The following is a 27,966-nucleotide window of genomic DNA, read 5'->3' on the forward strand; positions in this document are numbered from 1 at the left end:
ACTGTGATGAATACACCAGCGCTGTCATATTTTTATTATGCGTAGTATTGCTATTGGTAAGTGGTTGACTTTTATACATACAACTCTAAATAAGTAGGTAGAAATGTAAAGCCTATGACGTTTCTTTTTCAGACGTCCCCATGATTACAGAATTGGGCCAAAAATGTTAAACTTAAAATGTTGGCCTTTGTCACCTTGAAATTGACCAAATTAACTACTTTTGGTGGATTAAGGTTATTTTAGTGTTTTCAATTTGTTCCCATCTACTTTACCGGATTTCAGAAATGCATTACTGCATATGCATCTTAACTGGACATCAATTCAGGCATGGAAATCCAATGTAGCGGGATGCAGTCATTGATGTATGTTTCTGTTGTTTTATACTATTCTTAAGCTGCCATTTTGGTGATTTATCTCATAAAATAGATTTCAACGACAATAAGCAAAATGAAAATATGGTTAAAAGAAAATGCTGATGTGTATGAAAGATTGAGGAGTAAAGGTGAATACTGTTAATCCTCTGAAGTTTTCCAAATTCACCCCATGATGCTTCATAGACAGGCAATAGAAAACACACATTGTGATGGTGAGGTGATAAAGAAGTTTGACATTCTTACCTGTGGTGTGAATTCAAGGCATTTTAAATGTTCCTCGAATATTGCACATTTTCCAAGATTGTATTCATCTTGGCATCCTCATGTTGTGTATTGCTACATTTAATATCGAGATAGAACCATTAGAATGAGTTGTCAAACATCTTGTTGCCTTTGAGGTGAGAGGACAGTGAGGTGCAGTTCCAAACACCCACCAAAAGAGGGCAACATGATGTCAGAATTGTCCCCCCACCACCACCACTGCCTCCTTCAGCCAGTGAACGGGGAAGAGGGTGGTGAAGGGTGTGCAAGAGGAGGGGGGGGGGGGGGGGGGGGGGGGGATTGTAGGTGCTGGGTTAAACGTGTAAGTAATAATAATTTACATTTACGCCTGGAACGGCTTCCCCTGCGCTGTCAGTCTGCAGTTCAAAGCTCTCCTCGCAACAAAGCCCGCCGTCTTGTCACGCGGGCGGCAGATAGTGCGGCGGAGTGGATGAAGTTCTTCACAGTCAAGGTGTCATTATGGAAGACCTTGCCACGGTGCGGCTTCGAAAAACAAAAGGCTGGTGGTGGGGCAATGGGGGGTAGTAAGGGGGAAATTAAATATGCCACTCTCCCTTCTTTCACTCATCGGAAGTGGGTGCTCCGGACCCCGAAACGTGGCTTTGGGCCTCCGCCAAGGACGATCACATGCACAACAGCTTCAGGGGCAGATTTTTAATTTCAGTTTGACAGATTTCCTCACTTGGTGACCATTTCTTTTAGCCTCCTTTGATGAGTTGTGGCTGACGCTAACTGAATCGTCACCAAAGAGTAACAGTGAAACCGTTGACTTTAATTAAACGTATTATGTCAACACATTTCACAAAACTTCAGTAGTTGAAAGCAATAATATCACGTTTAAATTAGGCTCAACTTAATATTATTGCTTTCAACTAACCTAATACAGTTATAATGAATGTAATGTGAAATTTGCTGACGTTTAATTAAAGTAAACGTTTCAGTTTTTCATTGTAGTAGGCAGGTCACATGATACCTTTTGCCATCCCTTGTTTTTCGGTTTGTAAAAATCAGCCCATTTGTCTAAGATGTGACAGCATTGATGATAGGATGACAGATGTCTTCCCAGCCCACCCCTCTGTGCCAACAGCTACCCACCCCTTGCCCTCCTCCCGTGACACACGCTGAAACCGTTTGCCCCTGGTTGGCTGGGGGTAGACCGCGGAGCACAGCTGCATTGCTCCAGTATGCCTATGCCCTTAACCCAACCCCCCCCCCCCCCCCCCGGGCCCTCCTTGGCACAGCGCTGGCTCTTTGTTCCCTGCCAGGTCGGCTGCAGGAGGGTCAGCTGTTGTTCCTGCTCTGGCCAGTAGAGGACGCCGGGCCCTGCATGGCATCAGGGGCAGGGGGCCTTGAGGAGAAGCCTTAGTGGTGACAAGAACTGGATTAAAAGCAGCTGCTTATATCTAACATTAGTATTTGTTAGCGGTATTAATGGGCACAAGGCCTAATTGCATGTGTTGTAATTGGTTTCACATGCATACACAGCAGTAGTGCATAAGCACTGCGTTTAGGACAATTCACTTACAGTATGTTGGACATGCTGTACAATTAGACTTGTGGAATTCAGCAGTGTGCAAGAGCTGAAACAACCTGCTCAATAATCAATTAGTTGATAGACAGACAATTAATCATAAATATTATTATAATCAATTCATGATTAAAGCCATTTCTGTAGATCAGGCGAAATAAGTTTAAAGAAATCTTGTTGGACTGTTGAAATTACTGACAATTGTTACTATTGTTAAAATCTATTGATTGAGAAAATAAATCAGAAAAATTATTTGCAGCTCTATATCATTTTCATCCTGTGTTTTTAAAGTTCTTGGAGTGCAGGGCTCAGTCATTTACCATTATGGGTCTTTGGACTTTTGCCCTAATAAATCATGCACTTTGAAGACTTTTAGCTTAGGAAATTGTGATAGGCTTTTTTCATTATTTATACATTTTTTTGGACCAACATTTCATAAATAAATTAGGAAACAAATCGAGAGCAGTGCTGAAACATTAAGCATTTAACCCTCGCCGTTTGTGCTATTTATCGCTATGGAAAACAAAATGAACTTGCATTACCGTGCCACACTCTCTTCCTGTCACACTCTCTATCTGCATCTTCTCCTGTAATATTCTTTTACCCCACGCACATTACAGAGGCAACAGCAGGTGCGTTTAGGCTGACTGTATGTAAAACAAACTCTTCCTTATTGTATGAACACTGGAAACAAACAAACTCATTAGAAATACACATCCTGCTCCCTTTTTTTGTTCTTTGTGATATTTTATCTAGGCTAATGTGGTATGGATATTCCGCGCAGACTTCTGCTGAAGCCGTCATTTCGCTTCCCCAACTTACACTGTGTGTGTGTGCATTTATTATTATTGCCTTTTTCGCTTCTTGCCAGGTTTTTGTAGAACATTTAGCTAATTGATTATCACATGCCTTGGCCTTATCAGCAAACCGTTATTTTGTAAATGAATATTCAAGAGAGATTTCTCCCTCTCGTTGTCTTTGTAGTACATTATTTGTGGACAAAATATGCAAACGTCGAGAAAGGCAGCTTGCTTTTCTGCCTCACTGCCTAATTACATTTTGCGCTTGCACCTATACAGAGACACGGCCGTGTATTTATAGCGGAGGAGAATGAATTCACACACTCCCCCGGCTGCAATCGTATGCCAGGCATCTGCTTATGAAGTGGCTCTTTCTCCGGGATGGATCTGCAAATGCTCTCCCCCCTACATTCTACAAGAGGAAGAATTGGGAGAAAAGAACAGAAAGATGCTTAATCGTTCCTGTCTGTTTCATGCCCCCCACAACCCCCTAAAAAAAAAAAAGAAACACCGCCTGGCTCATCTTCCGTGTGATCAATTTGACTTGTTTATGTTTATGCGCCGTCTTACTTGTCGCCATCTTTGTGAGGAGCCTTTTCGTAGAGGGAGAGGAAATGGATGTCGGAGAGGAAGGAGGGAAGAGAAAAAAGGAGGGAAGGATAGACTGACAGGTGGAAAAAATGCGGGATGGTGGGGAGATCAGAGAGTGAGGGATGGAGTGACAGAGGGGATTTAAAAGACAGAAAGCAAAGGGAGAGGATGGAGTGTGGTTTATCTGCGACATCCCTTGTCATCATATATGTAGATGCCTTTTGAAGTTGTGTTCCCGTGCCGGGTAATGTACCGTGCACGCGCACACTAGATAAAAAAGAAAGCACCTTACTGCACCCGGTTAGGCTGCGGCGGCTAATCGTTCCTGGCAGAACATACTCCGCTTTAATTTTAGCCATAATGACGACGAGAGGGGCGAAATGATACTTTAAAGAGCAGAGGAGAGTGGAGGCAAAAAAAAAGAAGGGAATGAAAAGAGTAAAAAAGGACAGAGGAGAGAGGGAGTGAGAGAAGCTGTGAAGGTGATTAGTTGTACTGGTGGATCTTGGCGGTGAAGGAGGTTGGAACACTAATCCTTGCTTTGGTTGGAGACATTTTCGCGCAGTAGGTCCCTTCTTACCGCCCCCCTCTCAATTTTAAGCCCCGTGTCAAGCTCAAGCCCTTCTTTTCCAGCGCTCACTTGCTCTCATTTCCTCTGCCTTCTGGCAAGCCCTGCTATTTATAAGAGAAAAAAAATCATTTTTTCTTTCTCTCTCTCCCCTCTCTTTCTCCTTTTAATTCTTTCCTGGCGTATTTGATTTTCTGCCCTGCTTAGAGAAGGTGCCCAGATGAGTGGCAGCCAGCCAGCCAGGGCCTCGTCTCCATCTCCTCCCTCTTCCTCGCTCTCCTCCTCTTCCTCATCCTCCCTCACATGTAGCTTTTAACAGGGCTCGCCGTCAGCAGACAAACACACGTCAAATTTACATTGAATAACAGTAGCTGTATAGTGATGACTAGCTCGCGTTCGAAAGCATTCCTTCCGTTTTGCATAACCAGTGTAGCAATGTGAATTGGCCCCCTGCCCAGACAATAAGCCATAGATTTTACAGTATGACATCATTTATAGAGTGCATTATTTGATTGTTTTGGCTGGTTTCTAATTTGATGGATCTCAGTGTTGTCTCCTAAAATCATCAGCATCACTTTTCTGCTTAATCTGTTCCGATGAAAAAGGAGGGAGCGCGCTGCTGAAAGCTGTATTACAACAGTAGCGTCAAATACACGTATTGAGTTAATCGGGAAAAAAAGAAGCATATATTGTAGCTTTAGATTGCCCGGCTGCATTTAAAGAAAACTACACTTTACACATTTACATTCATGCCAAACACTTGCGGGCCTGTCAGTGCTCGAGGCCAGATATCATCCAAACTGCCATTGATTTGTTTGTCCTTTGGCCCTTTTCCATGGTTTGGGAAATGAATCATGGCTTCTTCGTTTTTGTGTGTGTTGTTCGTCTTGGCATCATCTGTTTAATCCATACACTCCTTGTTTTCCATAAATAACAGGGCAGAACTCGGCTTGGACGGGCTTGTAACGCTGAGTGCTTTTGTTCCTCGTAAGGATGACAGCGGTGCTCGAGGTGCTTCACGCACACAAACTCATCCTTAACGGCGCTTTTAGAGGTACATTCAATTTGGAAAGCACCGTAAAGATACACTTCTATTTCTGGGGACTACACGTTCGAATTGCATGCAGTGACCAAGGAACACGTAGACATTTCGGAACAAACTCATCAACCGACGGATAACGCTTTTTATACAGGTTCAAGTTACGCAGGGTTATGGTTACACTGTATCAATAACCTTCTGCTCCTCTCTGTTTCAAGCTCTTTTTCGCCATCTTTCCACTGAATTGTGGACAAAATTAATTTCCCGACCTTTGCATGGCCCGGACCGCATGGGGTCAAATTCCAACGTTCATTATGAAGCTGTTTTATTTCACCATCAAATATGTGCAACGGGATAACGAGAGCTTGGGGATTCTAAGTATAGATTTTTTTGTCATGATCCTGGGAAAAGAAAAAAGAAGAAAATAATTAAAAGGAGAATAAACAGCCACCTGATCAGATGGGGGATTGAAACTTAAAAAAAAGACTGAAGTGCTTGTGTATTTATAATGCTAGTGTGGGGGGATGAAAGATGCAACATATGGAGTTCATGTGATGGTTATTTTCTGTATGTGCTTGAATGTAAATGCAGATACGGTTTACATGCACAATATATTTTTCTCAAATCACATTAGCTGCAGGTTTCAAGGTTATTTGAGAAGCAGGACTTTAATGGTTCCTTCTTTAATATCTTTTTAATTTGAAGCTAGCTGCTATACATCAACCTCAAACTTAAATTGTTCCTCTTGAGGGAGGGGGTTGGAGCATTGTATGCATTTTCTAGAGGTTGGTTCATACAGTAATGCACACCAAGTCGATTGTGTGCCAGGTGTGTGCCATGGACGTAAATACTGTGTAAGCATGATAATTGTGCCACTTAGCAAGCCCAAGCTGTGTGGGTTTACCTCCAAATAACCTTCCCCAGCCATGGAACCTGTGGCCAACAGCTGCCAGTACTAGGACTAGCACTGGCGTAGGTGGGGAGACCTAAATGTTTTGAACAAAAAGCACAAATTGGATATTTTGGTATATGTGTACATATTTTTCTATGATGCAGAGATGCTCCTAAGGCAGAATAATGTTATTGCTAAACCTCAGTGGTCTACCTGTGGAGGAAGAACTAGACAATTAATTAAACACTTGAGTGGCCAATGAGAAGGACTGTCTTATGCCCCGGCCACACGAGGACGAAAACGGTCGTTTGCGTTACTGTTTAGTGTCATATAGACCGTTCGGCCACACGAGGACGACCGAATACGGCACTAAACGACTGAGGAAACGATAACGGGTCCCAAGGTGGATAGAACGGCATACGCAATGCTCTGGGGGGTCCAACGGCTCCGTGTGTACGCCCTATACGATCATTTTCTGATAATGATGAGGCAATAGCCCCGCCTCTCCCCACCTCTGCTGCTCACCCCCGCGTCAAAGTAAACTGCACACTGAATTCAGATGATTTATCTTTCTCTCGATATGGACATAAACGCGAGTGAAGTCTAATCTGACAGGACGGAGACACCTCTCAAACTACCTAAACTAGTTATAAATATGTTTATTTTTTACTGTCGGCCGGGTCACTCATTACTGGATCAGCTGCTGCATGAGACAGACACTGACGCTGTCCAAAGAGAGGGAGGAAAAAGAGAGGCTCCGTGTATTTTATTATTATATTATATAGAGTCGTTATTTATTTGTTTTAAAGCTCAATAAATAACAAAGAAGACCTTTGACCGGCACTTTTATAATTTTGTCGGAAGATTTAAACTTTAATACACGTTGACTGGCGAAAAACTCTGCCCGGTTCCCTCAGCCCCCACCGCGGAGAATAAACAGAAGGGCAACCATGACAACCATGCTTCTTCGCTGCTTTTGTGGAGGAAGTTACAGCGCCACGTACAGGCTCCTGCATATGTACTGCAGCTTCTCCAGCGGTTGGAGCTAAACGGAGCTGTCTCGTGTGGACAGACACTATCCGGTGAATATTGCGTGTGGACGGAAGCTTTTTTGCGATTGCGTTTGCGTTAATCCTATGCGTTTAGCCCTTTTCGTCCTCGTGTGGCCGGGGCATTAGGTAAGACAGCTTTTATGTGCGCAGCTCCACTTGCTTGGAACAATCTTCAGCAAGAATTGAAACTGAGCAATCTCATTCCTCTGCATGTTTTTAAAGCTAGGCTAAATGAAATGCTTGTTGATACTATGGGCACTTGTAAATGTCTATAAATGTATCCTGTAAATATAATGTATAATGTCCTTTATTGTTTTATGTTTCATGTGGAACCTATATGCTGCAGGTCTCCCTTGAAAAAGAGATCTATGATCTCAATGGGACCAATCTGGTTAAATAAAGGTTTGAAATGAAATGAAATGAGAAACCAAAAATGTGACACATTTTTCTTTGATGCTATATATGCTAGCTTTGCCAACTGAAACTTAAGTTAAGTACCTTTTCAGGATAACTATTAGCATTATTAGTCTAAAATGTGCTAGCATTAGCATCTAACAAGCATTTACAATAATTAAAGAACGACTGACCATAGTACACATACTGTATAGATAATACAGAACACACATTGTCATTTGGAATATAAACACTGAAAATAGGTAGCTAATACAGTGCACAAGAGCTATAAACAATTAACTTGTATTCACTTTCATCAGGGAGCACGAGTCAACTACATCTAAATAGTGACCACCATTACACATACACACAGCCACCACGAGGTAGTCTCCTTCACGGCATTAAACATAAACAACATCTAAAAATCACTTCTAACATTAGGAAATTGCGACATAACACTATTGTGTATATTTATAACATGTGTGACAATCTGTACACAGGAGACAAATCAGAAGAGAAATTCTTTGGCTGCTCGTTTGGCGGGTCTTGCAGAATCAATATGGTCTAGCTGCAGCCGCAGCAAGACGGTACACGACACGCCCCCTACACGACACGCCCCCTACACGACGGTACACAACACGCCCCCTACCCGACACGCCCACCTGACACGACACTACGTGGCTGAGAGACGTTGATACCGTACATGGCAGATTAAAAACGAATTGCAAATGTTATTGTAGCATTTTAAGCAACTATTAGGCAAATAAATAACCTAGACTATCCGTTTCACAATTCAAACGGGATCATTTTGATTATGTATTGAAATCAATGGAGAGAGAAAACGTATCTTTCGATCCCGTTTGAATTGTGCCATGATGTTTGTCAATCTTAAAAAAATCATTTCCATGTCAAAAAAGTCAGTTTGTCGTAAAACTGTTGAAATATAAGACTATGAAAAATATGCAACTAGAAAGACTACAAATCCCAGAGTAAGTGATGTCATAACTGATGTCATAATTGTTTTCCTCCACTAAATATAAGAGATAGCTAAAATAAGATAATTTTAACAAGATGCCTGTGTGCTTTGTACCAGGTTGTAATCATACCAGCAATGGGTCTTGCTCGTTCTTTCGCTTCCCGTCTGATGAAAGGACCAGGAGTGGCTGGATCAAGTTAGCTACCTACTGTAGCTAGTAGCAAGCATGTTATGGCGCGTTTCCACTGCAGGCCTCGCTCGGCCACGCTCGGTTTGGTTAGGCCTTATTAGGCCCGGCTCACTTTAATGCTGCGCTTCCATTACAGTTTAGGAACTGGGGTAGTTACTATAGTAACGCAGTGTAGGCGGAGCCGTGACGTCATCTTCAATGAGAGCCCCAGAAAAACAACACAGCCGTTAGCTCTTAGCACTCAGAGCTCACAGCTCTTCATATCTGTTCAGAAACTAGACAAAAGTTAAACAAGTACAAACCACAGACTGCCTGTGTCATGGCGAATACAGTCGCTGGTTTATTTATGTCTGTATAGGCCGTTGTTGTGAGTGTGGACGGTCGGAGCATATATAACGTTAGCTTAGCCAAGCTCCATTTAGAAAGCACGCATTTTAAAAGGGTGTTTCGCCTGCCGTCTGCAGACTTGTCAAAGCATTAATTCATGGTTTTGACTAACCGGTATCAGTATGTTGTTACTTCGGCATCATTTTGAAACGTGTATTACAATTAAATCACGGTCAAATATGTTCATCTTGTTATAGTTGTAGCCGAAATAAGGTCGCATGGAGGTCCACCGGAAGGGGAGGGACTTCACCTCTCTATAAGCCAGTGGTTCTCAAACTTTTTCGGTCAGGCCCCCCCTTTGGAGAAAAAAAAAAGTCGGGCCCCCCCAACACAAATAGTCAGGCTCAGTGGCGGCGCCAGAGATTTCTTTTGGGGGTGCTGTGGGGTAGCTTGACCTTTCATAGAGCGTGCTCAAACATTTAGGGTTTCCCATTAATGTACCGGTCGCTACAGTGGAATTTTCTACTGCAACACTCCCCACGCACATACACTATGTACCCGCGACTGTTACAATGAAGGCTCGATATCAAGTCTCGGCATATAGGTGTAAGCAGGGGTAAAGTGCTATTTTTATAGGTGGTGTGTGGACCTCACATAGGGGGGTCCGGGGGCATGCTCCCCCGGGAAGATTTTTAAATATTGAAGTTGAAAGCATCAATCTGGTGCACTTTGAGAGCAAAATGAAGAGATCTATGGATACATCTCTCAACACCCAGATGAAACAGAATTGTAAACAGATTTACTATTTCTTTATGGATATTTTACAAATCACTCTTTTAAACTTTATTCTTGTTTTACTGTCATATAGTATTTCATAGCTGTTTTTCATGTATTCTCTTATTTTTTTATAACTATAATGATCATATAAACGTGTGCCTCGGAAATAATTGTTTACATTAATGGTGACCAAAACGTTTGAGACCCACTGAGATAACACTGAGAGTCCTTTAGCTCACTGAGTCTCTCAGTCTGACAGGAGAGGACTCTCCTCCACTTTGTTGTTAAAAAAACTCCTTATATCCGTTAGCATAGCTCGCTAGCACCAGAAGCTAACATCAACGATCTCCGGTACCAGTGCGCTATCTCTCTCTCTCGCTCACGCACGCACACAAAATGGCTCGTTCCACACACACACACACACACACAGAGCCGAGCTTTAATGAAACACAGAGACCCAGACGTAATAGTACTGTATCATATTATTTTCGAATCAATAATTTTTCAAAATATGATTTTTTTTTTTTTTTTATAATCTTTTTTTTTTTTTTAATAACCATTTTTCCTCCTGGTCTCTCGCGCCCCCCCTGTCATGCCTCTGCGCCCCCCACTTTGAGAACCACTGCTATAAGCTATTGTTCGCTTTTTACTTCTAGCAATTGCTGTTACGCCTCAAAAATAAAAATACAAGATCTAACTAAAACTCAAGATCCACAGTAGGCTATACATCATATGCAGCTAATTACACAAATTATAGAGTGTGAGGCCCAACTACTTCAAAGTGCAGAAACAGATACACACTGAGACGCCCTATACATTATCATTGACTAAAAGACCTGAACAAGAACATCCCTTCAAATTTGTCTAAATGTCAGTCTTGCCAGTCAGTAATGGACTCCATAGGTGTCGGATACTGCTTGATTGATATCCCCCACTTCACCTCCCGAGGCCAGAAACTGCAAACTGTCCTTTCCCTCAAGTAACTTTCACATCAAAAAAAATTAAAAAGCAAATCTCTCTTAATCCCCTCACCTTTGCATGGCCGGTAATGGAGCGAACAGCAAAGTGAATAATGTGCTCAGCCTGCCTGAAAAGAAGTCATCCGATCCAGGATTTTTCCCTTCTCTTTTTTTCTTTTTGAGTGACCACTGGGCTCTTAAAGTCATCGTCTAGCTGTGTCCTTGCCAGCCGCCAAACTCCATCAAGTCGGTCGGACAGCATCCGGCCGGAAGAACATCGGACGATAAATAGAGTGAAACTTTTAGAGGTCTTGTCAAAGGAGGTGAAGGGAGACAGAGGCAAAGAGAGGGAGGGGGAGAGGGTAAGGGAGGAGTCAGTCTTCATCTTTTAATGGCAGCAAGTGTGTGAGGAGAGGACGTGGAAGGAGAAGGGTGGAGGGAGAAAGAGGGAGCGTTTAGTTCTGATAGATATTGATAGAGATTGTAATGAATGTGGTGGGGGCATGGCACCCTAAAGCGCTGCAGTGGTAATGCAGGGTGACAGTGTATTTGTACTAATAACCCTTAAAAGTGGTGATAAAATACTCCACTCCCCTACTGGAGCCCCTGATGGATGTGCTGGGAGTGATTAAACTGCATTAGGCTGCGGGTCCACTTACCCTGTGAGTGTGTGTGTGTGTGTGTGTATGTGTGTGAATGTTCGAATGTCTTAAAACATCCACTCCCCTTAGGGATCAGGCTATTCCAGGTAGAGGGACAAATGCACAGCCATTGTCAGTGTGTAAGCGGTCTGCCTTGTGTGTAGCAAAGCATATGTAGCTTAAGAAAAGCCCGCAGAATGACACATAGCCTACTGTTCGTCATTCGGATCTTTGGCACCAGGCGAACACGGGCTCGTCACTCCGGTGAATTCCCAAAGGTTGGGAGTGCAGTGTCAGTATCATTGTCATCCAACACGTTGCTGTGTTTTGCTGTTGACAGGGAGGCGCTCTCCTATGCTGTATTTTTTTTTTTTCTTGGGATTTTTTGTTTTACCACAGTTGATGTTTTGACTCAACGTTGAGCCAGGGGACAAGCCTGCGGCAAGACCACTGTACGAGGCTCACTGGGAATAGCACCGGTCCTCCATCTACCGTCATGTTGGCACTCAACCACACACACACACACACACACACACACACACACACACACACACACACACACACACACACACACACACACACCACACACACACACACACACACACACACACACACACACACACACACACACACACACACACACGGTGTGAATGGCCCTTGGCCACAGGCAGAGTTTTATAGTATAAGTGGCTGGTAAACTACATTTTGACGTCCAGTTATTATATCTTTGAACGCAATAAAAACCGAAAATATGAACAACAGAAGAAAACAAAATGCATATTGACTTTATAAAAGTGCAGAAACACTTGCATTTAACATAATACACATTACATGCTAGCACACAGTAATATAGCTTGAAGAAAGTGGTTGGGAATCGACCTATGACATCCAATTTATCTTTTTTTGGAGCGTCACGCATGCAAACTGCAAATACGAACAAAAACAAGAAAACCAAATGCATATTGACGTACAAACCACACACATACCTTTCCTTAAAACAAAGAAAGACATGAAAATAAGTGGTTGTTAATCTACGTATGATGTTAAATTCGTATTTTTTGGACTATGCAATAAAGAATACAAATATGAACTAAAAAATAAATCCTAATGCATTTACACTTAAAAACTGTACACACACACCTTCCCTTAAAGCACATAAATACTATGATTCTAAACATGTACACACATGAAATACTACACACACTGTAATGTAGCTGTTAACAAAGTGGTTTGTAATCTACCTATGATGCTCAATTGATATTGTTGAATGCATATTGACATAAAAACTGCACTCACACTTTCCCTCACAGCACAGAAACCGAGCATCTAACACTAACATGTTTGGAGCGTTACGCAAGAGTAACAAGAAATGTGAACAAAAACCAAATGCATATTTATTTATTAACTGCACACACACCTTCCCTAAATGCACGGAAACCCACCGTCTATACTGCATTTCATTCTGGAGGCCTCGCATCACGCCTGGCACACAGGCAGGTCCGATCTGCTTTTAATGACCCTCCTGGGAACCCTTACCTGATGGGCCAGCTTAGCCAGCGTGTCCAGGTGCAGCAACATAAGCATTTCATAAAAAATTGAAGCCAACGTTTTGTAGAAAAAAAGCCCTCTTGTCGGCACGGGGTAAAAAGAAAAAGAGGAAGCGCGTTGACAAAAAAAAAAGAGAGACGTTTTGGCACAGATCCAAAACTACATGTATGTGAGCTTCTTCTTCTTGTCTGTCTCTTTGCCTCCCTCCTCTCTCTAATCACACTCTGACTTTACTTGACCTTTCTGTGGCTAATTAGTAAGCTTGTGGAAAAGGATTGTGGGTAGTATATCTCCAGCGAAGATGATGGCGATGGCGATGCTCCGGTCTTTTTTACAACTTGCAAATATGCCGGTGATTAAATTAGGGAAGACTTTTTGCACTCTTCCCCCCTCAAACACACAAACTATAAAACATTGGGGTTGTGGTGACCTCAGAATTGCCAGCACGAGAAATTGGTTAGATCTATTCCTTAATCTATTTACACTTTTATTGTATTGTATATGATCACACTAATAATGGCACTAATTTGGTAGCACCCTATAACACATTCTTTATTAAAACTGAATGTATGATGCTGCTGAAATAATTAAACTAATGCCAGTTATTCGTCTCATGGGAGAAATCACAGTTGATTGTTGTAGTGAGTGGGTGGAAGAGCGCTGAAAAATAAAATGTTTTATTACTTTTTTTCTGTCAGATATGTTTTTGTATTTGAACATGCATGCAAATACATATGTGAGTGTGTATGTGTGTGAACAGCTGGATATGACTCAAAGTCCTGAGCTGATGGCGGTTCTTGGCGTGTTGACGTGTGCCTTCAGGTGCAGAGTGTTCTCCATTTCACGCATAAAGGAGTTAGCCCGCTCACATGTACACACACATATGGTACGTACACACACAGGGACAAGGTAAGAGCATGCAAAACATCCGGCCACATACACAGACACGCCAGGTAAGAAGCGGTAAAAGCAGGTGTGTGTGTGTGTGTCAGATGCTCAAAGCTCCTGTGTGATTGACTGTGTCTGATGTTTCAGTGTCTGCTGCCTCATTATTCCAACTTACATATGCTGCTTTTGAGAATAATAATCATCCTTTAGCTGTGAAAATGAACATTTGGGAAGACTTCAATCATGTTCTGGTGTATCAGGATTTACAGTATATAGCTCATAATAATCATAAATAAGCTTTTATATATCAGGTTTATCATTGTGCTTATAATGGTTCTGTGTGGTATGCTACTGTGGTAGTGGTATACGTATGTGCCACATGTAATACATTACAAGAAGCAACCACACACTGCACAATGCATTATGAAAATGTAGATTTAAAAGCCTCAGGGGGAGTTTAAATGTATAGTTAAAACCATTATTAAATACAAGTTATTACAATTGTTAATCTTATGTGTTGAAATGTGACAATGTATAGGCCATTATAATAAAAACGGATACAAGAAAATTAGGAGGCTTTAAAACTGATTAATAAAAGCTTTTTTATTCTTGTTAAAATGTTAAAACTTCAGGTGAAGTGTTGGGGGGAGGGGGGAACACATTTATAATATCCTGGCTACAGCCCTGTGATGATGGCTTATTATTCCGATTTGTTCTTATACTTTGATGCAAAATGGATAATGACTAATATATCAGTATAAACGTTTTCATCCCTGTCTATATTCATATTCCTTTGAAAATAATTCAATTAGTACATGAGTATTATCCTTCTAAAGTGTATTACAGGATCCAGGGCCGTCCCTGGCCAACTTGAGGCCCCACGCAAAGTTGGATGATGAAGCCCTCTGTTTCGCATGCGTCGGGGGGGGGGGGGGGGGCCGCGCCGCGCCACACTAATTATGCATAAGCGCATAGGTGCGCCGCTTTTGTGGCTCAGTTGAGGCTCCCCCCGCAAGATGAGGCCCCCCAGGCGAGGGCAGTCTGCGTGATCGGCCTGTAGGGAGAGACAGCCCTGACAGGATCGCTGTAATTTATTTTTCATGCGACTTACTCTTCATTACGTAGTATAAAGTTTATTTTTAGTTAAGTTGTAATATTTGGCTTACTTTCAACACTATATTGATATAATTACAGACTATCTTGTCATACATTTGTTTTATCATATAGCTATACCAGGTACTTTTGCGGCTGTCACGTGAAAGTTTAAAAACTTTTTCGTATGACATCTCATCAGAGGTTTATTATGTTAGTAATTTATTAGAGAGAAAAACACACTTTTTTAAATATCATTTTGTATAGTAAAAATCCCATTTTTCATTTAGTGACTGGTTATTTTTAGACTTGACCCCTGGATCACTGACTTTCAGTATTTTATATTTAAGGTTACGTCACATTCCAGCAGTAGATCACATTGCCGTTGATGATTTTATTTACTGCCCTCCTTCATCGCACTGCATTGATCATCCACCCAGCAACCAGTGGAGCATTCTGCGCCTCTCATTCCAGAACTGCTGCACTCTGTTCCATCAAATCCCTATTCATCTCCTCCCAGCCTCTGATGCCTCAAACAAACAAAATGCATTTTCAGTTTCTCATCCCAGCACACAAGGAAATACCTGCTACTCTCCATCAAACATGCATCCATTAACTGTTGATGTGAGGAGAAAGGACAATCTATAGTTTGGAGGATTTATTTAATTTACATCCGTAATTGCTTGCAATTTACAAACTCATTATTTTACAATTTAGTGCATTTAACAGCAGCTGGAGGGCAGATAATGGTGGGGCTACAGGGGGCTACTACAGGCCCCAGATGGACCACGAACATGATGCAAAGCACTGGAATCATCACATGCATGGGCCTGATGTTTGAAAAGTCAGATTTCAGTGCATGAACAATAATGAAGATAAAACAAGTTGATACCAGGAAAAGCAGCCTCTAGTATTGCAGTGATGGGGATAATGTGCAATATATCAGCACTGATTCATTCATACAACATCAACTAACATATGGCATGGATTCTTTAAAGTAAATTATGATACAAATATTATTTGAAACCCTAAAATAGTTTCTTACAAATACATTTACATGCCTGTATAAATCGTAATATACATGTCATATATTGCAATAAAATGTGCACATTCTTTAATTGAGTTACGTTTCAATATTTTCTTTTTTATTACACATACTTTCTTTAACTTTACATGTATATACATATTTTAATTGTAATTTGTATGACACATACTTACTTTGTCTTTACATTCATGAATGTATTTTAATTGTACTTTCTATTATATTTGTAATTCATCTTTCAAGTGGAGCAACTGTCAAGAAAACAGGATCATCTCCCGAGGATAAATAAAGTCTTCGGATGTTTTCTTTGATAATGAGTTTGCTCTGATTTCCTTCTCAGATTACAATCACCCTCAGCGCTGCGACACCAGTCACTAGCTGGAACTTCGGAGAAATGTAAGGCACGTTCGAACTTTCTGGCTCAGTCCAACGATTCTGTGAAACCGCTTCAGGCCCCGACACTTTGAAGGTGACAGAGCCACACCGCCTTTGTGCTTTTATTACATTTGGCATGTCCACAAGAGCCCATGAAAGAGTTCTCTCTTGCAGCAAAGGTGGGCGTCACGCAGCTTTTTTTAGGCCCTTTTCGGATTCGGGCTTGTTAAGCTCTAATAAAGTCCACAGATTTTTTGTCAGCGTATGATGCTGTACTTAAAGTGTGAGGAGTGTGTGTGCTGGGCCTCTCCCTTCCTCTACTCTCATAACTGATTGTTTACTGAGTGCTTTCCACCTTTTTTTCCCTGAGCCTGTAAGTATACAATTTTAATTAGGAACACTGACAGGTCTGGCGCATGATCCACAGCCTTGCATTCATCACAGGGAAAAAAAGGGCAGAAGAAAGAAAGACGGCAAGAGAGAGGGGGAGACTTTCTCATCTCTCTCTACTTGCACATCTCTACCCCCCCCCCCCTTACACCCTCTCCTGATGCGAGCACCGGACTTGAGCAGCAGGTGCCATATTACTGTGTACAGAAAAGCAATTAGGCAGCATATTGGATGAATGAGGAGTGCATTAATATTAGCAAGTGCATTTGTCAGTGGCGTTTGATGCGAGTCCTTTTCTTTTCTTTCTGCAACATTAAGATTGTGGCGCTCATAAATTCACTGCTTAAACCACCATCTGCTGCGCTGTCAGCCCACACCGAGGAGAGGAGGAAGAGGGGAGCCATTTATTCCCTTCTGTCTCCCTCACTGGGGAAGGAGAGTGAAAGACAGATAGATAAGAAGAAAATGCATTTGTTCCCTCCCTTTCTTTGCCTTTCTTTTTTCTCCCCCCGGTTCCACGGGGAATGAGTGTGTATTAGGATTTATGGAGATGCTTGGCGCACACCAAGCGACAATGCTCTTAAATCTGGCTCCTTTTCCTTTTGTCTGGAGTGCTACCTTCTGCTTACTGACACATGCGTAGACACATCGCTCCTCATTGTGCTCAATGAGGAGATAAATGTGTACGTGTGCGCCAATTCAAACAAGGGAAGAGAATAAGTAACAATAAACAGGTGGTTTTGGGATCATAACTAAGCGCAGTGTGTGGCTAAGGTTGTGCTTCTTCATGACCTTTGTCTCATTCTTCTGGTACATTTATTCTCTGTTTCAAAGAGCAGTGCCGTTAAATAAAGGATAATGTTGGGGAATGTTTTATATGGTTATTTTTGGCTGGCCATTTTCACTTATAGACCAAAAGCAACAATGTATTCCTCCTACTAACAGGGTCGGGATGGTTACTTTTCAAATGTGTTCCGTTACAATGAGTCAAAATGTCAGTAACCTTATCTGAGGACCACTATTTAAAAGTCATGTAACATGATTACTTTCCGTTACTGTTGATTACCTGAATATCAGTGTATTGTGTAAGACAACAGACAAATGTAACCTTAGAAAAATAAGAAACCAAGATATTTAGTATAAAATGCGTCCTCTGCTCAGAGATTTTATTGATAGAAAAGCTGCCTTTCATTCAGCATATTCAGGCAGCAGCCTAAACATGAGACACATGAGCACATACTACAGTTTAAAAAAGCAGAAATAAAATCTGAGCTGACAGAAAATGCTCTGTTTAGTTTAATACACATAGTTAGGCTGACACACACTATTTTATGAACATATAGGTTCACCTGCTGAATTAAAAACTGAACAATTGAACCAAAGAAAGTCAAAACCACAAAGCAGATTCAGGCAGTAGGCGTATAGATTCACACTTAAAGTATTATCCTATAGATGTTACAAACATCTATGTCTCTTTTCATGTAACTAAGGGAATACAGTTACCTTTTTTGTATCCTGATTACATAGTACCAATAAATGTAATCCATTACTCCCCAAGCCTGCCGACTTACTAGAATAGCCTTAGTAGTTTATTCCTCCTGTTCCTTCATTACACACACTCTGTAATAGATTTTGGGTCAGACCTAATTAAAATGTCTTGCCACCATAATGACTTAGTCCAACATGTGTGTGTGCCTAGCTTCTTTTTTTTACCTATATATTTGTTACACATTTTTAATATTTAAGCAGGAATTAATGGGCTTGAAGCTCAGTCAGGGGACTAGATGACAGCAAAAAAGAAATTAAATAGAATACATCTTATTATTGAAAACATCTCCTGACCTCTGTATTTTGGTGGATATTGGGGATATTTTTTTTAATTTACATCTAAGACATGAAGTAGTTTATCAAATTACGTGTCACAGGGACTGCGGCACACTGATTGATTTGTAACCAGACTTCCATTTCGACACTACTACTGCACGTCTTCATCATTCATCAGTGTTATGTCTTTGTCCATTTTGACTCTGATGAAGCTGCAGCAGTGTCAATGCATTTTGCACTTTTCTTTCTTTTTTTGCTGATTTCATTATCCCTTATTTAGTTATTGATGCAATAATTGATGTAGAAGCAGCTGGCTTGGGGAGCAATGGATTACTTGTAACAGGATTACGTAATCAGGACAAGAAAAAGTATTCCCTTACAGTTACATAAAAAAAAAGCTGTATCGGATTACTGTTACATCTCTAGAAATTGTGGATTACTACCATGAGAGGAGGTATGTGGCAAATGGCAATCTGTAAGCAGATGTTATTATGTGGTATATAGGCCCATCATAGATTGTAATATTACCAAATAAAGTGGTACTACTAAAGGACAAAATAAATCAGAGTGCTCCTGTACCCTTTTAAAAAAAACTTGGTAGTGGTGGTGGGTGATGTTGGGGTGGATGCACTACCAGGCGCCGGTGCATCATTGCATAAACCTATTATCAGATGCATTGTGTTGAAGTATTTTTGGAGGCGAGGGAGGAGAAGGCATCTCTGGCTGGTCTGGTGCTGGCAAACACTCGGCATTTTGCCGCCGTGTTGTTGCCTTCTCCGGGGGCAATCGTTTAAGTGTCACGGTACCTCTGGGTGTTGTGTGTGTGTGTGTAGGGGAGGGTGACAATAACCCTCCCTGCCACCCCCCACCCCCCTTTCTCTCTCAACCCCCCCATTAAAAAATAGAAAAAAGAAAGAAGACAGAAAAGTGTCACTGGAAGATTACTGTCACACCGCTGTCACCGTGACGATGCCCCGCGGGCAGTACGGGGGCGGGAATTGGCGGGGGTCGGGTGGTTGGAGATGGGAGGTGGGGGGCATTTAAGCACCACTCCCCTTTCTATGTCTACCCCTCTCTCTCTCTCTCTCTCTCGCTTTCCTTGGTGATTAGCTCGCCCTGTGGTGAGTGCTAAGCGGCCTAATCTGCAACTGTGAGGTGGTGGGTGTAGAGAAGCAGGAAGAGTCACTATATAGGGCAAGAAACAACACACACATATAGGAACACTCATTCAGTACACAAGGAATAATTATTAGAGTGTTCTGACTTTGCTTTTGCATGATCTGCAGAGCTTTTACATTATCGTTGGAATTGCAGCTGTGTTTTATTGTATAATAAATGCTTTCAAACCAAATTATCTTGACGTGCCCTTTGCATACTGCTTTGGCAACACAGCTTCAGAGCAACAGTCACTGCAATAAAGTTTACAATTAAATGAATTACACCTTGGGTCAGTTGGCATGAAATTCTTCTGAAGGGCTACTGTGGTGCCCAGTGAAGCTTGATAATATACACGGATACTTTTCTGAAAGTCTTGCAAAGGAGACTAGAAACAAGTGGATTTGAAGGAAGTGTAATGCATTACACCCAAACTCCTCAAAATGTTTTATACATAAACATTAGATAAGGTTAATCACCTGTTTTGGTATGTTGACCAGACGTGTTTCAGCACATGCAAATAAGTAGCTGATGTTAAAGTCTAGGTAAATAATTAACTTTCATATGTAATTTGGGTCTTATTCCTCTAGCCCATCATTCAGATCAGTGTTAATAATACAGTCCGACCTAAATTACTTCTGGGGATCTGGGAACAGGGTGACGTCGCCTAAAAAAAAGTCGATCAGTAAAACATACAGAAAACACTCCTGCAATCAGGTATAAAACAAACCAAAGATTGCTTATTTTAAAGACACACACAAAAAAATCAAGTTTTAACCCAAACCGTGTAATCTTGACCCGTTTTTCTGTGAGTATGACTGTATGAGGTTAGGGGTGTCCAGTCCAAATGTATGCTATCAGTACCCAACTGATCCCTTGGAAAGTAATTGAATACATTTTACAAGTACCGTATTATTTTGAGGTAGCTTTACTCTATGAGTAATTTTATTTCCTGTCTCCTCTACATGTATGACAATAAAAGTTACTATGTAGGTTCATATCATTGGTATAAACAATTAGTCAACTCGTGAGTTATGATTTTATGGATTACGATATCTGGCAGTAAATAATAGTCAACAATGTTCAGGTAAAACACAAATACACAATAGAAGAAGGGGTGGGGGGGATTACAGTGTTATTTTATTTGTATGCATGTGTTTCTATTGAACACATAGTGAAACCATAGGAAGATATGCATGCACATGATCTAGCATTATTCCAATAATAACATATACCTTAATTAATATATATATATATTTGTTCCATACTCCTGATGGATTCTTTATATTAGACCTTATTCACCCGGGGCGTTAATATCTGAATCTCTTGGGACCAATAGTGTGTTTCTTGGGGGAAATCCTCCTGATTTACCAAAGCTCTCCCAGAGTGATTTTCATCAGCATGGCTCCCTGCCATGTCGTTTCATCCATTCCACACATCTGGATGCCATCACAGGCATATGGGCACTATATTGTGTCGACTGTGCGGCCGTGTTGTGTATTCAGCATTTTGCAAGTGTAATGTGCATGAGTCCCTCTGGGCTGCATACCTCTGACACCCTCAGCCACACATGCAGATGTACTTTCTAGGCACACGCACTATTTTTATAAACTTAAGTCAGCCGTGCGAGAGCCCTACATCTGCCTTAAATCATAACTGATCAGTCTCCCCAATCAACCATTCTGGCCCGGTCCATTTCCTGACCCAGCTCCTCGTCTCTCTCCTCGCTATTAGTCAAAGCCTTCTCTTTAAACAATCCTTCTCCAAACACTACTACTGCCAGGTTTTTCAGCCGGCGTAGATTTAGCTGCCTTGTCAGTAGCGCTGCTGTCCTAATCTCTATCACAGCCTCAACTCTGGCCTCAAGGAACGATCAGACAGAGAAAAAGGGAGAGAAGTAGATATTGTGCCAGAATTGCCTCTTTTTTTCCCTCATATAAGCAAATGTGTAACGTGGCAAAGGCCCAGTGCAGACCTACCCGCAAGATGTTTATGACTAAAAGCTGCAGCCCTCCCATGGTCCTTTGAAAGAGAAAGGATTGGGTGGGAGTAGGGGGTGAGAGAGGGGAGGCAGGCAGACTTGGCACAACACTCCGTTTAGTGTTCTGAATGTGCCAGGGTCCCTTTCACCTCCCTCCAGCCCCTATGTACCTTTATTTTCTTTGTCTTTTCATCTTTGATATCGTTTTTTTTTCTTCCTCCTAATGGCTAGTGGCTTGTCATAAAGTAGGCTAATTTATGAAAGCTCTGCAGTGCTGGTCTGAGATTTTAAGGATCACATTAGGAGCATGTGCTTACGTCTGGGTAGTATAAAGCGTGTGATTATTCTCTCAGCTTTGAGTCAGTACTGTACTGCCTTACTTTATGTACACCAGGTTTCTTAGGTTACAAGGATGCTGAAAACGACAAGATTTATTTTTCATGTTTCTGCAGTGGTTTTAGTGATACTTTTAACCCCCTTATCAGTCCAAAAGACTGTATTGTCTAAAACAATAAACTAATGTCAAACTCAACTATCTTTAACTACACTATATTTTTAATTGCTATTGGATTGTGACGGAATGCATTTTTTTACCCGAAATTTAGGAAATATTGGCAAGTAAACGGAACATGGTCCTAACTCCCTCACGCAAACTTATGCAGTGCAATCATTTTGCTGAGACAATGATGTTGTTACCGGAAATCACCATCTTGGCTGAACTCTGGTGATTATATTTACAAAACAGCTTTTTCTTCATTTAAACACTTCTCTTAGTATACTGCCATTTCATACACGTTGAAAATATGCTCCATGTGTGAATTTTGACCATGAGTTTCACCGAAAGTAACGATCACTGCTGTTAGCTAGCTAGCAATGCTAACGTTGTCTCAGATTGAATGAGGCTTCTGAGCCCTGAACAAAAGTGATACTAGCTGCTGTTAGCTAGCTAGCAACGTTATCGTCCGCATGAGCATAGCACATAGCCGCGGGAAGTAGGGGTGCAGGGGGTGCTGCAGCACCCCCTGTTGGCGAGTGGTGTACATTTGAAAAACTGAGTTACCACCTAAATAAAAATGATTAAACTGCATAAAATAGTTATGATTTTACTTAAAATAAAATTAGCTGTATACAGTAGCATATAATAGTCATAGTATATATTTGTATATATCAGGTGGCTTGAATTGATTTTCCAAATAAAATCCGAGTCATCTAGGTCGTAGGTCGTGGGAGAGTGACGTAATTGACGCGACACACACACTGCAGAGTGACAACTTTCTAGAATTTGTTTTCTTCAGCCTATGTATCTGTATGATTATTATTACTTTTTGTTTTGTTACTTTATTATTATTATATTATTAGAATGGCGCAAAAAAGGATTTTGGATTTTTTTTCTCCAACAAACAACCCAATAAAAAGAGTGGACCACCAGCTACTCCTCAGCCCACCACCTCTACAACTAGAGTAATATGACACAGAAGAGACTGACACATCTGACTTTAATGCATGTCCATAGTAACATGTTGGACAATGTGGATGTATCTGCTCTAATGAGGGTCTTCATTAGTGCCACCCCAGGCTACATTTGGAGTTTTGTGAAGCCCCAACACAAGGTAAGACGATATTTGTCCTTTAATGCTGCTGCCGCTGTGCAGTGTTTTGCCTTGTCAATCAGTTAAAATTGAATTCATAGTTTTATTAATATTGTAAATAATATTTTCTGACTATTTGTAATGTTATGTAGGTTTGTAAGACCCATAGTTAGCATGTGGGCATGTGCAGCTGTTGCTAAGTGATGTAGGTCTATAATGGTTTATTAAGCCTAGTTAAGGCGAGACACCCCAGGTGAATAGGGTAATTTATCCAGTTAATTACCTACAATAAGGCAATTGTTTCTTATATTACAAGTTTTCTGAATATGCAAATTTTCCATTATCGCATTACATTTGCGCATATTTTAACACATTTCAGGAACCGAAATCTGAACTTTGGATAAAGCCAGGTTCAAAATTATCGTTTCATTTTGTAGTCATATTAGCATCTAAGGCTTTTACAGAAGGGATTTTGGATATCTCTTTGTATCATTCCATAAATCAGAAAATACTGTCAACAGCCCTAAAATATCAATTTTCGCCATGTTTCTAGGTATAAAATCTTATATAATTCAGGCTATGAATGATATATGAACAAACCCTTCTGTAAAAACCTTCATAATATTGATAGGAATATAACTGGAAGGTTTGGTGTATGTAAGTGCAACTGAAGTGGACATTTCGGACTCAGAGTAGGAGAAAAAACTCATTTTGAGAAAATGACCTTTAAAGATTGCAGTGAAGCGCTAGCTAAACCCTCCTGTTCTTTGGATGACAGCTTGCGCCTCGACGCACTCCGTGAAGGTATTTCATGTTCGGGGTCATTTGTTTTTTGTATAACCTTGCTTCATGCAAGTGACAATTGTTGTTGTCTTCTCTGTGAACGTTTTTTCGCCGTTCTTTTGCCATTTTGAGTTTCAATTTCTAGCGGAAAGCTAACCAGGAAGTGTTTTAGCACACCACGCGACGCATCTGAACGAATCACGTTGTCAGAAATTGACACCAGCCAATGAGATTTCGTTTCTTGGTTTAAGACCCTTTTGTGCTTTCACGATTGGTTGCCGATACAAAGGAAATGACCATATTTGGATCCGATGAGATTGTGCAGGAGAGACGGAGCTTTTCCAACGATGACATTGTGCAATCAGCAGTCGCGGTACTTTATGTTACGTTAGAATGCTAACTTTTGGTGAATTTAGGAGAAATATACAGATGCAAATAGACAAACTATAGTAAAATTAACACTTAAATGTGTATTTTGTACGTTTTCCTTCTAAAAGCCTGAAAGAAAACATGTTATGGAATCAAAATAGCACAACATCTCAAAATTGACCAGTGCATGAAAAACGATGTTTTTGCCTGCGGTGTCTCGCCTTTAACAAACAATTTATGCGGCTCGGGCCCGGCACCGCCTTTTAAAAAAAAATGTAAGCGGCTCCCTCCCCACTTTTGGCAGCACCCCCTGAGCAAAATGACTTCCCGCGGCTATGGCATAGCATTAGCTCAATTAACCTGATAAAATGTGGTTAAAACAGTGGCTTTTTTTCGACACTTGTATAGTTGTACGTGTAGCAAATATAGACAAATAACAATGTATTACTTAGTTTTACATTGTATGTCAATTACAAAAACCTCCTCAATACTATGGGTGGAACACAAACCTCTGGGCACATCGCTCTTTTCGTCAAAATGTGAAATGTGCATACATTTTTAGCTTTGTTAAAAACACTTAGTTGATTGCTCGGAAAGAGTAAGTTTAAAGTCTGATGTTTTTTTGACCAATACCTCCCCCCCAACTTTTTACTTACATGGATTTTCAGCGTCGATAGATGTCGATAGATGTCTGGCCGTCGATGAGCATCCTGTCGCCCTACTCAGATTGGTGTGTCCTGCACCGTCGTGTCTTTTCGGCCGTGCCGACACCTGCCGCCGCCGCCTTCCGCCGCCGTCGGCTAAATAAATCACTCTGATTTGCTGTTCAGCTAGCGAATCAGTGCACGAGAAGCGAAACGGAAGTGAGCGACCCAAACAAACTATTAAGAAGGCAAATCTGAGACTTCATTAACTCCAGCTCTCGACACAGGTTCGGGAAAGCCCCATGAGCTTCTCGCTGTAGAGTGAAAATGGAACGCACACGCTATTAGTTGTTTGTTTATATCACGCAGCCTGTTCCTCTTCTCTCGGTTATCACGCAGTCTGTCTTCCGGTTGTTGCCTATTTTGAATGACGAATACACACTACCGCCGCCTGCTGGTAAGGAGAGTTATTGCCATTCACGCATGCGCAGTTCGTATGTGCTTCTTGGCCGTCGGCTGAAGTCTTTGCGGTGTGTTCCAGTGTGACTGTTGGCCAAGACGCAGGAGACGTGAGGCGACAAAACAATCGGGTCCGTCGGGACGTGTTCTTTGGTGTCAGTTTGGTGTGTCTGGGCCTTTACAACACTTTCTGACTTTGCACCAGCGGTAATTATGCTGTTGTTCTTTTTGGGTCAACAGTCTCTGAAGTTCCCAGTTTGCCAAACACAAAGCTAGCTATCCCAATGAATCGAGTAAATCATGACACATTTCCAGCTTTAATGTGTTCAGATATTATTTTTGAAAAATGACCAGGAACGCAACCCGTTATTTTGTGCCAACAATTTCTAAATTATAAATGGTTTTAAAACAAAACGCAAGAAGTGTAGCAAAAGTCAAGGCCGCAGATTCGTCGAATTATACTGCCACAGAGCAGATTCGTGAAGTTGTAATGACTGATTTGAGAGGTTGTAATAACCAAGTTGCAGTTGTAATGGAAAATATATTTTAAAAATATCTATATATTTTTCTGCAAGTGAACATTTCATCACTAAGTTCATTTTTTTCCTACAAGCTACAAAACGTTTTTCTTCTTCTGTGACTTTACATTTGGTTCACATATACGTGGATATTTTATACAAGTGTTAATGTATGCACACAAGCTCATCGGGTTTTACAAGCTCTCGCATTTTGCACCATATCTACCTTCATAGTTGCAGGGCTGATGGGAAACAGGTGTAACTAATAAGGCCAGGACAGACAATCTAAACAGGCGGGAAAACAAACAAAGACAGGAAGTAAAAACAGACATGACACAGATTGAGGAAACTTCCAAATAAAACAGGAAACAGATAAACTAATGGGATCATGACACCATACTGTAAATAAGCCCTACAGCCGTACAGGACATAAATAATTAATAGAAGCTCAAAACTATTAATACTACTATTAACTTGATAAAAAACATACATAACAACATTATATATATTATATATTATTATGGGTTAAGAATCAGCTAAAATGGGGAAATCAGTTAAATCATAGCGCTCTTAAAAGCCTCAATTTGGTAGCCATTTAATATTGTAGCAATGTAGTTTTTAAGACAAATCAATTCACTCAACACACTTAACTCCAGTGAAGCAGAATCTGCCAGTAAGAATACTATATTATAATAAAAGGGAATAATGGGTAGTCCATTAAGTAGTCAGTAGTATGTAGGTTATATGTTACTAAAAACAGGGACGGCAGACTGAATTGTAGTCATGTTATACGCTTTAAATGGGGATTGGTCCACACTACTCGGGCTATCTCATAGTTAAAGCAGTCAAATAAATTCAGATTTACCACCATAAACATATACTAGAGCAAAATTCTCATTGTCCACGACACAGCAAGGTCATTGCTGAAACACGTCTCACATATTTCCAATCTTACTCAGACGTACACACACTCACACACAGGAGCAGCCCATCCACACCCTGGCGGCCTTCAAGCTCTCAGATATATAATTTTCTTCAAATGCACCTTTTCAGACTAGTTTGCCTGTATCCTCAGTGCCCTTTTTCAATCTGAGCCGTCTTTCACAAATCACACGGCGGCGGGGCCGTGCTCGGAGAGGGACAATTTGTCAGCTGTATGCATGACTAAGCAACGGATTCACCATCCATTACACTGACCGGACAGAGGAGGGGGGAGGAGAGGGGATGGAGGAATTGCATGTGTGAATGTGTCTGTTTGTTCATGCAATCCTTTCCTCCGATTTAAGACCTTCAGAGAGAGGGCATTCCTGCAAAGTGACCATATTTCTGCTCTTCGTCATTTACACAAGTACAATAGTTTGCTGGATGATGAATGGTTTTAGGGTTAATTAAATGTACCAAGGTTTGGGGGAATTGGCCCAGTGGTCAACTTACGTATTGAAGAATAATGAAGAAATCATATATTTATTTATCCTTGGTTGACCATAGGCTCTAGTTTGAAGACTTTTTTTTATAGCACAATTTGGGTTAAGTGATTGTACTGATTAGGCATTGAACCTGTATATTGATGATTTCTGCAGTTGAACCTTGTGTTGATTTTTTTCCCTCTGCCTTTTAGGGTTGCTGCTGCTACTGTACATCACTGTCCGCCTGTTAACCACTGGAAAACAAGACATGCTACAAGAATGGACAAGAGTCGAGAGTTCATCTCCAGATGTAGCAACGGATCCCCTATTTTTTGGTAAGTTTTTAATATCTTGTTCACTTCAAGATTTGAACTCGAAGTGTTTTGAGCTTTTCAGTTCTTTTTATAACGCAAAGGAAGCATGAAACTAAGTTGCAGCCAGGGAGTTAGAGTTGCAGAAAAGAGTTTACCCAAATTGGAAATCATTAAGCTAAACATCTCCTTTACTATGTGCC

General features: G+C 41.1%; 1 long non-coding RNA gene across 1 annotated transcript in view; it reads left to right on the plus strand.

Moving 5' to 3' along the window:
- Positions 1 to 27,966, plus strand: part of LOC117550176 — a 42,464-nt gene that overhangs the window by 5,122 nt on the left and 9,376 nt on the right. Inside the window, exon 2 of the long non-coding RNA XR_004569584.1 lies at positions 27,665 to 27,787. This is a non-coding gene — a long non-coding RNA (uncharacterized LOC117550176). The remainder of the gene's footprint in view (positions 1 to 27,664; positions 27,788 to 27,966) is intronic.

The sequence above is a fragment of the Gymnodraco acuticeps genome, unplaced genomic scaffold (assembly GCF_902827175.1).
Source record: "Gymnodraco acuticeps unplaced genomic scaffold, fGymAcu1.1, whole genome shotgun sequence".
NCBI classification, from domain to species: Eukaryota; Metazoa; Chordata; class Actinopteri; order Perciformes; family Bathydraconidae; genus Gymnodraco; species Gymnodraco acuticeps.